The following is a 16,053-nucleotide window of genomic DNA, read 5'->3' on the forward strand; positions in this document are numbered from 1 at the left end:
TTCTTAGCTGTTGTGTCTGTCCCCTTTGGGGAAATGTCACGCGACGTAATGGAGTCCTTGTAGTTTGCTACGACTCGTCTACGTTCGTTGATGACCGACACCTGCTTTGTTGGGTCATGTATGCCTGTCCTTGTGCGGAACTGCCACTTTGGTTTATGACTAGACATGTCGATCCGGGTTCTTTGACATTGGTTTGCTAGCGACACTATCGCATACGTGAGTCAAAAGACGCAAACGGTCCCGGCTAAGGTAAGGCTGCAGCCGTGGAGTTAACCGTGCGTGAGACCACAAAGGAATGCGATGTGTTACAGGCTGGATTCCTATGGCTTAGGATCGGGGTCCCGACACTTTCATGTTGATATTTTTTGCTTTATGGGCTGTTATATTACCTTGTGGTACCATACTTATACCTTTTCTCCTTATTTTGCAAGGTTTATTTGAAGAGGGAGAATACCGGCAGCTGGAATTCTGGACTGGAAAAGGAGCAAGTCTGAGTCCTCTATTCTGCACAACTCCAAATGCCCTGAAAATCAACGTGGAATTTTTTGGGAATATATAAAAAATACTGGGCGAAAGAAGTACCAGAGGGGAGCTACCAGGGCTCCACAAGCCTGGTAGTCGCCCCCCTGGTGGCGACTACAAGGCTTGTGGGCACCCTGACGGCCCACTGGCCCCCCTCTTTTGCTATATGAAGGGTTTCGTTCCAGAAAAAATCAAGGAGGAGCTTTTTCGTGGATTCTCCGCTGCCATGAGGCGGAACTTGAGCAGATCCAATCTAGAGCTCCGACAGGACGATCCTGCCGGGGAAACTTCCCTCCCAGAGGGGGAAATCGTCGCCATCATCATCACCAACACTCCTCTCGTCGGAGGGGAGTCATCTTCATTAGCACCATCTCCTCTCCAAACCCTAGATCATTTCTTGTAACCAATCTCCGTCTCACGACTCCGATTGGCACTTGTAAGGTTGCTAGTAGTGCTGATTCACTACAACAACAACCCCCTTCTACCAACAAATAGCTTGCAACAAAAAACAAGATGTGTTGCAGATGGTCCCACCCATCCCCACATTCCCACGTTTTTTATTTGACCTCTCCCACGTCTTGAGAGAAAGCCTCCTTAGATGTCTCTCGTATTCTCCCACCCGTAACAAAATATTCCCAAATTATCTATCGTGAGAAGCCCTAAAACAATCCCTCAATCCATAAGTTGTGGCGGCGCCTTCCCCTATGAATCTTCACTAGCTCTATATCTGTGCTTCTATATTTTCTTTGACTGCCCCTTTTCTGATCTATTTGGCGTCAATCATCTGGTTGCCCCTCTCTGGATTAGAATCTCGATCTTGTGTCAACAGTGCAGGGGCGGGATTGGTGGATCCTCGATGGACGACCTACAAGATCCACACGAAGATCAACCGCACCTACCCCGGCCACACCAACATCATATTCAGGCACGGCAACGTACATACACATTGAAGGATTCAGAAGTACAAACATGTACAACCTGCTATGAACTTGGTTCCTTAACTACTTTCGATTTCGTAGGAAATATTTCTAATCCCACATGTGTTTCCAAGGATCTTCTTAGGCCATGAGGCATATGTGTAAGTTCCTCAGATTGTGCTGCCCATGAGTACGTGCAGACGGCCGGGGACAACGACGAATGTATAAGATTTAAGGAACACACATGCTTTGTAAGTTTGGGTGGTGCTGCGTGCAGGATGGTGGAGAGCTTGCCGGAGCATATAGAGGGGTTCATGGCGGGGGAAACAGTGGCACCCATCTTCGTGGGGTAGTGTGACTCCTGCAGCAGCATAACGTTGGAGTCAAACAATGTGTACTCTGCGTTGTCATTTCTCGTCGACCACGGGATGCTCCGCGACCGAGCCACCTGATATAGGTACAACCAAGGGGCACTGCTCCTCGCCATGTTTGATTCTTGCCACAGGTTTGTGTTCCTTATATTTCGGTTGATTTATGTATATTCTTAAGCGAACTTAGCCGTATTACGAACACTCTACTGAAGATGCAGAAGTTAGAACTTATATGGATAGTACTAGGTGTAGTTCAGGTATTAGTTTTGTACTAATATAGTTGTTTAACCAAGGAGGAACAATTATTAGATACCGATACAAGTACTAGGAGAATCAAGATGACAAGCCAACTGAATGTTTCCTTTCTTACATCACCCATCTCATTTAGAAATATACTAGAAATAGCTTGCCAATTACAACCATAATCGTTAACTTGAAATACTGAGCCATCTCCCCTGGGGAATTTTTTTTTGTCAAAGCTATTGGTCATACGAACCTACGTCAAATTCAGTGTATTCCAGATTAACTTGGAAAGTCCATACTTAGGAAACCATTTAGGCTAGACACCTCTGTATATGTAATGATGTTCTGATGACTGGCAGCCGATCTACTACGTGATTGTAACTGCGAAACTTTGTATTTACTTCTCTGATCCACCAAGAGTATTACCTTATAGATGTGACAATTTTTCTAGAGCATATTTTAATTTAGTATACACGTACATTCGAAATACTGGTTAGTGGTCTTCTAAGTTATCATCCATATTCTGAACATGCAGGTTGAAAATACTAATTTATTCCGGAGTTCGAGGTCTATATATTAATATATTATTGTCACTGAACCTAGAATACTACTAGTACCAAGCTAGATTCTTTATGAGGTAATTCGTAATTGTAAGCTCTATAAATTGCATTAATGATTATTCATCGCCTCAAAAGAAATCAGATTATTAATAGCTATTACTTTTTTCCAGGCTTCTTTGTAGAAGAGAACACTTCCGGGATTACCGTAGGGCAATGGCTAGCTGCACTCTTATAAAATTATAAGATGCTATGATTTTTATCCTATGAACATGTACTTATATCTGGCTGTAGCTTTTCAAATCCTTCCTTCTTATTTTTTTGTGTTTTGTGTATGATACTCTACAGCAACATAAACTAATGATATTTACTGACAAGCTAACCTAATGTGTACACATATTTCACATTCAGTCTACAAAATATTTTGACCCTACTATTTATTTTTCGTATATCTTTATATTACAACTGCTAAATGTACAACTTATACATACATCTTGCTTCCTTTTCTATTATTTTTCGGAGCTTATATTGCATCTAAAAATGGATAATTGTCACCGCATCTCGAATTCCTAGAATTTTGAATACCAAATATTTTCTCGTTAATGGTTTCTTTGGTTTGCAACTCAGCAAACAACATAGTTTTGTATTTTAATAGGCTAAACGTGTCTAATGATCAAGCTGTCTTCTGTTGTTTATGTAAGCGTTTGTTTCTGCAATAATAACACGATGCACATTGATACGCCATTCATTAAATATACAAGGTGGGAAAATGATGATGGTTTAGAATGTGCCGCTCAATAGAGGTAGAGGGTTTAAGTATGCATGGCTTCACCTTTGTATGCTGCTCCTCCAAATTTACTATGCTAGTAATTTGATTTTATGCAATATATGTTACTTATCTCATTTCTTTGTTGTTGTAGATTGCCAAGATAAACGGATACGCCTGGCACAGATGCTTATTGCAAGGTCAAGAATGAAACTACTACTGGATAGTTCCACATTTTGTTTTAGATTTTTTTGCCAGATCAATGGTTCAAACATTATGTTTTAGAATGGCAGAGATGTTGATTGCAACATCGAGAATTGGGCTGCTGCTACTAGATAGTTCCTCATCTTGTAATATTTGGATAGTGTTCTTTGTAATGCAACAATCAATTTAATAAACGATGTTTTTTGTTTATTATATTGTGGTCCGTATATATGCTTTATCGCCATTTACCTCGTAACTCTAGATGACAATATATGAAATATCATTAATTTGTCTCTCTATGAATGACTGCTTCTAGGCATTGTAATGACCATTTATGTCCATTTGAAAATCATTTTGTGCAGGGTAGCCACCAATTCGTATGAAGCGTTGTTAGCTGCTAACTTTGTACGTTGCTAACTTACAACATTTATTCAACTCCTTTACCAACGCATGTAAATACGTTGTTGTAGACCCTTCCAACGCCACCTATGGCAACGCATAATAATTCGTTGGTATATAGCTTAGCAACGCTTATATAGGCCTACGACAACGCATCGATGCGTTGCTAAAGGGGGGTTCCTCTTGTAGTGATTACTCTTTGTAGTTGATGCTAGTTGGATTACTTGGTGGAAGAGTTTATGTTCAGATCCTTGATCCTACTCATTACACCTCCGATCATGATTATGATTATGCTTTGTGAGTAGTTACTTTTGTTCCTGAGGACATGGGATAAGTCATGCTGATAATAGTCATGTGAATTTGGTATTCGTTCGGTATTTTGATATGATGTATGTTGTCTTTTCCTCTAGTGGTGTTATGTGAACGTCGACTACATAACACTTCATCATGTTTGGGCCTAGAGGAAGGCATTTGGGAGTAGTAAGTAGATGATGGGTTGCTACAGTGACAGAAGCTTAAACCCCAGTCTATGCGTTGCTTCGTAAGGGGCTGATTTGGATCCACCAGTTTAATGCTATGGTTAGACGTTGGCTTAATTCTTCTTTCGTAGTTGTGGATGCTTGCGAGAGGGGTTAATCATAAGTGGGATGCTTGTCCAAGTAAGGGCAGTACCCAAGCACCGGTCCACCCACATATCAAACTATCAAAGTAACGAACGCGAATCACATGAACATGATGAAACTAGCATGACAGAAATTCCCGTGTGTCCCCGGGAGCGTTTTTCCTTCTATAAGACTTTGTTCAGGCTTGTCCCTTGCTACAAAAGTGTAACATCCCAAAATTATAAATTTTGGAATGTTAATATAATTACTAGATTGATTGTTTGTTTGTTTGAGTGATTGAAACTTGAGTTAAATTTATAACTTTTTAAAACTTTTGAATGAGAGGGAATAAAATGACTTTCCCATTTATCTTTTGAATTCAAATTCATCCATTTAAAATCAATGAGAGAAGATAACATGACTTCTTCAACTATAAAGAATTTGAATGAATGTGGCATTTGATTTTTTTTCTTCCTTTGGTTTTTGATTTGAATTTTATTTTTGGCACAAGATTTCAACCACATTTTTTTTCCTCACAATATACTTGCCAAGCAAGAAAGAGAGGAGGTAACATGACACCCCCCAAAAAAAAGAAAGGTCAGAAGAAAAATACTGCCAAAAATTTAAAGACAAAATTTGAATTTTATTGAATTTAAAAAAAAAATTTAAGTTTTTATTTTGTGAAAAATAAAATGTTCATGTTGTATGAAATTTTATTCTGAAAATTTTGATATATAATATGCCTATATAAAATATTCTCTTAATTTCGTTTATATTTGTTTTCGCTGTTTATTTTGAAAAAAATAAAAAAAGACACTATTCAACACGAAACACTGTTCATCCGAGCTTGCCTATGGGCTGGCCGAAATTTACTTGGCCCATGGGCATTTGGTCCCTCCTTTTCTCCTCTTTACGTATATGTTTAGTCCCACATTGCCAATCTATTGACCTTTAGACCTTCTTTCCACCTATAAATATAGACCCATAGGAGCATCCAAAAATCATCTATTTCGGGTTAAAACAATCTTTTGTTTTGACTAGGTTTATTAAATAAAAATATTCTTTTCTCTTCGACGGGATTTCTCGAAGTCGTCTCCTCATTGGAATTAATTCTTACTCTGCATTCTGAAGGTATTTCTCTTCGTATTTTTTTATACTCCCGTAGTTTATTATTTCTAGACTAGTATTCCTACACTAGTATACGGTAGAGTAATTAGATATATTAATTAGTCTTCTTATTTCCACATTAGTACTAGAATTCTTTTAGACGTAGCACTTTTATTCCGTAAAACAGCTTGGCCCTGATTTTTCAAATAGCCATAACTTTTTACTCGTTTATCCGAATTAGATGAATCCAACGCCGAGAGTTTCGTATTGATCCCACCTATCGTGTGAACCTATCATATCAACTTTTGAAATTTTCAAATTTCTAAATTTGTTCATATTCATATTCAAACTTCTTTCGATCATATCTTTTTATCCGTAGCTTCGTTTTAGATGAATTCAATTGCGTCGGATTCGTATCAAAATAATCTTTCCGTTTGTATCATTAGTTTTAACTTTTCAACTTATGATTTTGATCAAATCAGATTTATCTATTAGTGCCCAAAAGTGTTCACATCGTTCTAAGCCGATTCAATGTTATATTGAAGTATTTGTATCTTTTGATCCGCTAGTTCAAATCTAGTAATTATTTTTTCTACACGCTCATATTGATCTCCTATATCCAGTAGCATCATTAGTTTCGACCTTTGAACCTTACAAATTTGAGCGATTCAAATTTGTATTCGAACATTCATTTGATCTTATCTTGCAAATCGTACCACCTTTTCAATTGATTCCTTTTACCCCTAAACACTCATGTCATATATTTTTGTACGTAACGATCGTACTTCAGTTCAACTTCTCTTGCCTTTTGAATGCAAATTCAATTCATACTTCAATTCGCTATAACTTGCGTTGTAGTGCACCATTTCAAGAAATTCTTTCTACAAATAAATTCGTATGTCTTATACTATTTGTCAAATAACATTCATGTTGTTCTCCCAATATTTTTGATCATCTCCCATAGTGTATGCAAGTCGAGCTTATATAGCAATAGTTCATCGTCCATTACCTCTTTTGATCTCATTCATGCACTTTCACTTTACAACACACTTAGGGCCTTTTTATTAAACCTTAGTACGTTGTTATTTTGCACCAAGCCATGCTTTGTTCTTATGTTCTCTTGGTTCTTCCTTTTTGGCATGAATGTTTATTGAATGCTATTCATTTATGATAGATTTCATCGGAGAGTGACGAGTAGTCTATCAAGTTATTTCTCGAGAAATTCTTCTTCGTCCACATCGCCAAGCAAGTCATTTGATCATGTATCACTTATGTTTTATGCATCGTAGTTCTACCTTCCTATGCCCAATTGCATGCTGAGTAGGTACTTGGAAATTATGATTACATAATGTAGTGTCATGTGGTAGGCACCCAACAACCCCGTTACTATGCCCGGGACGACAAATTTCATATTGCTATGCTTGAGTAGACGGGGTTCTGGTTGAGAGTTTATCACGAGTGTTGTGAGAACAATTTAATAACCAAGACCGGTTAAGTCAAGACTTTTCAAGACCTCGTGATGCAATGCAACTCTGGGTGAAGGACGGTTGATCGGCTCCCTGAAGAAACCAGTGGATGACCCGGGATGCTGGAGACGGCCATGACATCTTGCGGAAAGCTTCACCCAGGCTCAAAGAGATGGACGGATATTTTCAAGACTCAAGGCTTACCTGCACAGCCACAAGTCATTATGGGCTCTGGCTTGGTTGGACAACGTAGCGACTCTGGACAGGCGGTGCTAGCAGATGTAGAAGAACGGTAGGATTGGATGGGCACCGACAAGGATTCAGAGGGACCCGTTGAAAGACCATGTTTTGATCATCCGGTCTTCAAACACCCTGATGTGCGAGGACATACACGGAGGCGATCAAATCTTGTGGGGAACGTGTGCAAAACTCTACAGAGTACTCAAACCTAATCGGTTAGCCGTGTCCACGGTCATGGACAACTTGAGCCAAAGGAACTGAAGTTATCTGAAAATCTCAACACAAATAATAATATTGATGTGGGAAATATTGATAACCTGGGTATGAGAACTGGTTGGCGGAACCATCTCATTAACAACCAACAGTGTAGTAATATTTTTCTTTTAGGCCCTCTCTTGTTGTAGGAGAAAATTTGCTTTACGCTAAAACTTATAACACCACATGCCATATATGCATATAGTATAGATGATATTTTACCCCCTCTCATATGTGACATGCCAGCATATTCATTATGCTGACCTACACGGCTGCAACGTCTTATGTTGCAGATATTTTTCTTCGACGAGTAAGAGTACGATTCAGGGTTACGGTCTACACTCAACTTGTCGTTGGTGTTTATTGGGACTCCACTCCCTTGACTGCTTCCGCTGAGATATTTAAGGTATATATCAGTTTTACGCTATTTACATGTGATTGCACTTTGATATATACATTGATGTACTGTGTGTGCCAGCATACTGATCCAGGGATGGCACAGATACACAGAGGCTTGACTCGTTTTGAGTCGGGTCGCTACAAAAAGGGATTGGGCCACTTTGCTGCACCGTTTCTACTACTTGTTACTTGTTACTTTTCACTTGTTACGTTTCACCTCGCTACACCATCACTTGTTACCGCTACTTTCAGTGCTTGCAGTTATTACCTTGCTGAAAACTGTTTATCAGAGCCTTCTGGTCCTCGTTGGGTTCGACACTCTTACTTATCGAAAGGACTACGATTTATCCCCTATACTTGTGGGTCATCAGATATCGTCATGACTTTGCGCTATTCTATCAATTGCTCGAAAGTAATTCGTTCACCCACCGTAATACTTGCTATCATGAGAGAAGCCTCTAGTGAACACTATGGCCACCGGGTCTATTTTACACATCATATATTCATATCTACATACAAAAATACCTTGTTGCACTTTTACTTATTTACCTTCCTTCTCTGTCAGATCTCACCTTCAAGTAATCGTGAAGGGATTGACAACCCCTTTATCGCGTTGGGTGCAAGTTTGTTTGTTTTTGCGCAGGTGCATTGGTGCCTCATCTTGATACTCCTACTGGATTGATACCTTGGTTCTCAAACTGAGGGAAATACTTATCGCTACTTTGCTGCATCACCCTTTCCTCTTAAAGGGAAAACCAACGCAAGCTCGAGAAGTAGCAAGAAGAATTTCTGGCGCTATTGCCGGGGAGTATTCAAGTGAAGCATATCCAAGTAACTATCGCAAACTCATCTATTGCATTTACATTATTTTCCATTTGCCTCTTGTTTTCCTCTCCCCCACTTCTAAAAAAATTACAAAACTATTTTCCTTTTTCGTTCGCCCTTTCTTTTGCTTGCTTTCTATTTGCTTGTGGTGCCATGTGCCTTATATTTGCTTGCATCTTCGCTTGCTAAAAATCTATTGATATGGATCCTCATCCACTTGCTAATCTTTTCAAAAGACCAAATTATTATGAACAATTTGCTAGTGAGTTGAGTGCACTTGACTATCTCTATGGAGTTTTGTTTGAAAATCATGAATCTGAAATTTTTGATGAAGTGTTGAAAGAAGAAAATTATAAAGTGGTTCATGATATCTGCTTGAATGAAAAACATGATTGCCATGTTGTTAGTATGAATTCTCTGAATATCTATGATTTTAATGATATGAAAAACCACAAGCTTGGGGATGCTATGCTTGATGAAGATGATATTTGTTTGTTTCCCAAGTTTTGGTGCTGACCCTTATGCTATAACTGATCATGAAAAGAATGCTTTGTGTGATAGTTATATTGTAAGATTCCTTCATGATGTTACTGAAAATTACTATGAGAGAGGAGCATATGCTTTTACATATTGCAATAATATCAAGCTTCCTCTCTATGTGTTCAACGTTTTGAAGTTATGCTTGTTTTGCCTTCCTATGCTAGTTAATTCTTGTTCCCATAAATTGTTTGCTCACAAAATCCCTATGCATAGGAAGTGGGTTAGAGTTGAACGTGTTTTTTTGCCATTCATGATGCTCTTTTGCATATCTCAACTACTACTTTTTATGTGAGCATCATTGAAATCGTTAAGCCTAGCTAGGGGCGTTAAACGATAGCGCTTGTTGGGAGGCAACCCAATGAATAAATTTATTTTTGCTTTTAACATTCTGTTTTGTTGAGTCCACACCATCATAATTCTGTTATGATTGTGTTTTTTATGTTTTAGTTAGTGTTTGTGCCAAGTAGAACCTTTATGATTAGTTTTGGTGATAGTTGTTTAATCATGCTGAAAAAGACAGAAATTTTGTGCTCACGGAGTTATTTTTAGTTCCTATCCAGAAAGAGCTTTGGAGTTGATTCTTTTTTCTGCTGATTTATATGCAAATTGCCCTAATTTGCAAAAATAAATCAGAATTTTCGGGATACCACAGGTATACGAAATATACATATTACTACAGACTGTTCTGTTTTTGACAGATTCTATTTTTGTTGTGTTGATTACTTATTTTGATGAAACTATGGTTAGTATCGGGGGGTACGAGCCATGGAAAAGTGAGAATACAGTAATATAACGTCAATCTAAATGGAAATCAAGTTTACTACAGTACCTAAAAAGTTGGTAGTTTGTTTTCTTATGCTAATGATATCACGAGTTTGTGTTTAAGTTTTGTGTTGTGAAGTTTTCAAGTACTGGGTGATGTTCTTATGGACAATGGAACAAAGAGTGGAAAGAGCTTAAGCTTGGGGATGCCCAAGTCATCCCAAGCCAAATTCAAGGACACCAAAAAGCCTAAGCATGGGGATGCCCCGGGAAGGCATCCTCTCGTTCGTCTTCAATCCATCGGTAACGTTACTTGGAGCTATATTTTTATTCACCACATGATATGTGTTTTACTTGGAGCATCGTTTATTATAGGAGTCTTTGATTTTTGTTTTGTCACAATCATCCTTGCTGCACACCTTTTTGAGAGGGACATGCACTCATCGTGAATTTGTTAGAATACTCAATGAGCTTCACTTATATCTTTTGAGCTAGGCAATTTAGCTCCCATGAGCTTCACTTATATCTTTTGAGATAGATAATTTTGCTCTAGTGCTTCACTTAAATCTTTTTAGAGCACGGCGGTGTCATATTTTGTAGAAATAAAAACTCTCGATCTTCACTTATATCATTTTGAGAGTGATCTCTCTAACTAACCTGGTAATTGGGGTGTGCTATGAAATTAGTCCTAAATATGATAGGCATCCAAAGAGGATATAATAAAAACTTTCATATTAAAGTGCATTGATTAGTAAGAGAAGTTTGATTCCTCACAATTAGTTTTGAGATATGGATATGGTAATATTAGAGTCATGTTAGTAGGGTGTTGTGAATCTAGAAATACTTGTGTTGAGGTTTGTGATTCCCATAGCATGCACGTCTGGTGAACCGCTATGTTAGTAAGTGAGAGCATAATTGATTTATTGATTGTCATCCTTTGTGTGGCGGTCGGGATCGCGCGATGGTTAACACCTACCAACCCTTCCCCTAGGAGTATGCGTTTAGCACTTTATTTCGATTACTAATAAAACTTTCGCAATAAGTATATGAGTTCTTCATGACTGATGTGAGTCAGTGGTATAGATGCACTCTCACCTTCCACCATTGCTAGCTTCTCTAGTGCCGCGCCACTTTCGCCGGTGCACAAACCCACCATATACCTTCCTCAAAACAGCCACCATACCTACCTATTATGGCATTTTCATAGCCATTCCGAGATATATTGCCATGCAACTTCCACCGTTCCGTCTCATGACATGTGCCGTCCCTTTCATATTGCCATTGCATGATCGTAAGATAGCTAGCGAGATGTTTCAACGGCATACCCTAAGCTAGATCGTTGCACATCCCGGTACACTGCCGGAGGCATTTCATATAGAGTCATTATTGTTCTAAGTATTGAGTTGTAAGTAAATAAAAGTGTGATGATCATCATTATTAGAGCATTGTCCCATGTGAGGAAATAAAAAAAGAGGGCAAAGATGCCCACCAAAAAAAGAGAGAAGAGGCCAAAGAGCTTAATAAAAATGATGAGAGAAAAAGAGAGAAGGGACAATGCTACTATCTTTTTGCACACTTGTGCTTCAAAATAGCACCATGTTCTTCATGATAGAGATTCTCTTATTTTGTCACTTTCATATACTAGTGGTAATTTTCATTATATAACTTGGCTTGTATATTCCAATGATGGGCTTCCTCAAAATTGCCCTAGGACTTTGTGAGCAAGCAAGTTGGGTGCACACCCACTAGTTTTCTTTTTGAGCTTACATACACTTATAGCTCTAGTGCATCCGTTGCATGACAATCTCTACTCATTCACATTGATATCTATTGATGGGCATCTCCATAGCCCATTGATACACCGAGTCGATGTGACCATCTCCTCCTTTTTGCCTCACAACCTCCACCACATTCTATTCCACCTATAGTGCTATATCCATGGCTCACGCTCATGTATTGCGTGAGAGTTGAAAAAGTTGGAGAAACTAAGAGTGCGAAAACAATTACTTTTCCAATACCGGGGTTGTGCATGATTTAAATTCGTTGTGTGGGGATGATCGAGCATAGCCAGACTATATGATTTTGTAGGGATAACTTTCTTTGGCCTTGTTATTTCAAAAGTTCATGATTACTTTGCTAGTATGCTTGAAGTATTATTGTTTTCATGTCAATATTAAACTTTTGTTTTGAATCTTACGGATCTGAACATTCATGCCACAATAAAGAAAGTTACAAAGAACGAATCTGTTAGGTAGCATTCCACATCAAAAATTCGGTCTCTATCACTTCCCTACTCGAGGACGAGCAGGAGTTAAGCTTGGGGATGCTTGATACGTCTCCAACGTAACTATAATTTTTGATTGTTCCATGCTATTATATTATCAACTTGGGATGTTTTATATGCATTCATATGCCATTTTATATCATTTTTGGGACTAACTTATTAACTCAGTGCCAGTGCCAGTTTCTGATTTTTTTCGTGTTTTTGACCTTTTTCAGAAATGGATATTAAACAGAGTCCAAACGGAATAAAACCTGTGGAATGATTTTTCCATAACAGAAGATACGCAGAGGACTTGAGAACCAAGGCAGGAGGTCTCGTGGGAGGTCACGAGCCCCCTAGGCGCGCCCTAGGGGGGAGCGCGCCTAGCAGGCTCGTGGGCCGCCGTGGCTCCTTTGCCCTACCTCTTTCGCCTATAAATTCTCTAAAATACCGAAACCAAAGGAGAGAGCCACGAAAATACTTTTTCGCCGCCGCAAGCTTCTGTCTATGCAAGATCCCATCTGGGGACCGTTCTGGTGCCCTCTCGGTGGGGGATTCGGACACGGAGGGCTTCTTCATCAACACCATTGCCTCTCCGATGATGCGTGAGTAGTTCACCCCAGACCTTCGGGTCCATAGCTAGTAGCTAGATGGCTTCTTCTCTCTCTTGGATCTTCAATACAAAGTTCTCCATGATCTTCATGGAGACCTATCCGATGTAACTTTCTTTTGCGGTGTGTTTGTCGAGATCCGATGAATTCTGGATTTATGATCAGATTATCTATGAATATTATTTGAGTCTCCTCTGATTTATTATATGCATGATTTCGTATCCTTGTAATTCTCTTCGAGTTATGGGTTTCGTTTGGCCAACTTGATCTATAATTCTTGCAATGGGAGAAGTGCTTGGTTTTGGGTTCAAACTGTGCGGTGTCCTCACCCAGTGACAGAAAGGGTAGCGAGGCATGCATCGTGTTGTTGCCATCAAGGGTAAAAATATGGGGTTTATATCATATTGCATGAATTTATCCCTCTACATCATGTCATCTTGCTTAAGGCGTTACTCCGTTTGTTATGAACTTAATACACTAGATCCATGCTGGATAGCGGTCGATGTTTGGAGTAATAGTAGTAGATGCAGACAGTATCGGTCTACTTGTCTTGGAAGTGATGCCTATATGTATGATCATTTCCTTAGATATCGTCATGACTTTGCGCTATTCTATCAATTGCTCGATAGTAATTCGTTCACTCACCGTAATACTTGCTATCATGAGAGAAGCCTCTAGTGAACACTATGGCCCCCAGGTCTATTTTACACATCATATATTCAGATCTACATACAAAAATACCTTGTTGCACTTTTACTTATTTACCTTCCATCTCTGTCAGATATCACCTTGCAAGTAATCATGAAGGGATTGACAACCCCTTTATCGCGTTGGGTGCAAGTTTGTTTGTTTTTGCGCAGGTGCATTGGTGCCTCATCTTGATACTCCTACTTGATTGATACCTTGGTTCTCAAACTGAGGGAAATACTTATCGCTACTTTGCTGCATCACCCTTTCCTCTTCAAGGGAAAAACCAACGCAAGCTCGAGAAGTAGCATACTACAATCGCTTGAATCAAGTGGGAGTTGATCTTCCAGATAAGATAGTGATTGACATAGTTCTCCAAGTTACTGCCACCAAGTTACTCGAGCTTCGTGATGAACTATTGCATGCCAGGCATGGAGATGATAATCCCTGAGCTATTCGTGATGTTTTACACGATGAATGTAGAAATCAAGGAGCATCAAGTGTTGGTGGTTAGTAAAACCACTAGTTTCAAGAAAGGCAAGGGAAAGAAGGGAAACTTCGAGAATGGCAAGCCAGTTGTCATCCCAATGAAGAAACCCAAGGTTCGACCCAAACCCGAGACTGAGTTCTCTTGTTGTGAGGGGAACGAACAATGAAAGCGGAACTACCCCAGATTCTCGGCAGATAAGGAGGTTGGCAATGTCAACAAAAGTTTATTTGATTTACATGTTATTGATGTGTGACTTACTAGTGCTCGTTGTTGCCCCTTGTTATTTGATACCGGTTCAGTTGCTAATATTAGTAACTCGAAATAGGAGTTGTAGAATAAACAGTGACTTGCTAAGGGCGAGGTGTCGATGTGTGTTGGAAGTATTTCCAAGGTTGATGTGATCACCATCGTACGCTCCATCCACCTTCGGGGTTCGGGGTAAACCTAAATAAAAATGTTATATGGTGTTTGCATTGAGCATGAACATTATATTGATTTTGTTGCTTGCGAGACGATTATTTATGTAAGTTAGAGAATAATGGGTTATTCTGTTTACATGAACACTATCTTATATGATCATGCACCCAATGTGAATGGTTTATTGAATCTCGATCATAGTAATACACATGTTCATTTTATTGATGCGGAAATATGTCCAGTTAGTAATTATAGTACAACTTACATGTGGCATTGCCGCTTAGTTCATATTGGTGTAGAACGCATGAAGAAACTCCATGCTGATGGATCTTTGGAGTCACTCGATTTTTAATCGCTTGAGACATGCGAACCATGCATATTGGTGTAAAACACATGAAGAAACTCCATGCCGATGGATCTTTGGACTCACTCGTATTTGAATCGCTTGAGACATGCGAACTATGCTATGGCACCCTGATAGAGGGCTGACACAAGTCCGTCCCTAGGATAGGACAAGACGCACGTAAAGAGCATGATACAAAAATTCCAGGCAAATATGGCTTTATTAATATGATGGAGTGTTACAATACTGTTGCTTACAACAATATTACATGAATCCAAGGCTAGCTAAATGGCAGCAAAGGTCTTGATACAGCGGCATCGACGTCCCTGGCTGGGCTCCATAACTCGCAGGACTGGCTTGGTTACAATCTAGCACGACGAGTCTTCTCCTGCAACTGGCCACGTGCAAGGCCACGTGAGCACTTTAAATGTACTCGCAATACAACCAAATACATGGCATCCAAACAAGCGGATAACAAGCAAGCATAATAGTTATGTAATAACTATTCTAAGCATGGCATGGAATTAGCAGGAAATATATAAATCAAGCATAGCATGACATGAACTAAACATGTAATCTACCTTACTAGCATGGCAAAGATCACAACAACTACTTAACCAGCTTACTGTCACCGAATATCAACTTACTCTCTTCTGGGTTGTACCACAACCCTTGACATACTCGTCATCCAATCTGAACGGATTCATATCACACGGTCATCTGACCATTCATCATATAGCCTTCTCTTGGCTAACACATCATATTATCAACATCCTCTCATGTTCACACGAGACAAGTTCTTCCATCATTACTAACATCAATATGGTTGACCATCTACTGAGGTCTGATCGGGCTGTCCATTTCCGTGGACTCGGCTATTCGAATAGGTTTTACACTCTCCATAGGTTGCACACTTTACCCACACTCTGGAGCACTGACCTCGTGATCCCATTCGGGTGGACCATCATTGTTCCAACGAAACTTTCCTGACCCGTCACTCTCTCAACGTACCATCGGCAACCACTCCCTTCCGCAGTCCTGCCCTGGGTGGCCCTGTGTCCTCATGA

The sequence above is a fragment of the Hordeum vulgare genome, chromosome 5H (assembly GCF_904849725.1).
Source record: "Hordeum vulgare subsp. vulgare chromosome 5H, MorexV3_pseudomolecules_assembly, whole genome shotgun sequence".
Classification (NCBI taxonomy): domain Eukaryota; kingdom Viridiplantae; phylum Streptophyta; class Magnoliopsida; order Poales; family Poaceae; genus Hordeum; species Hordeum vulgare.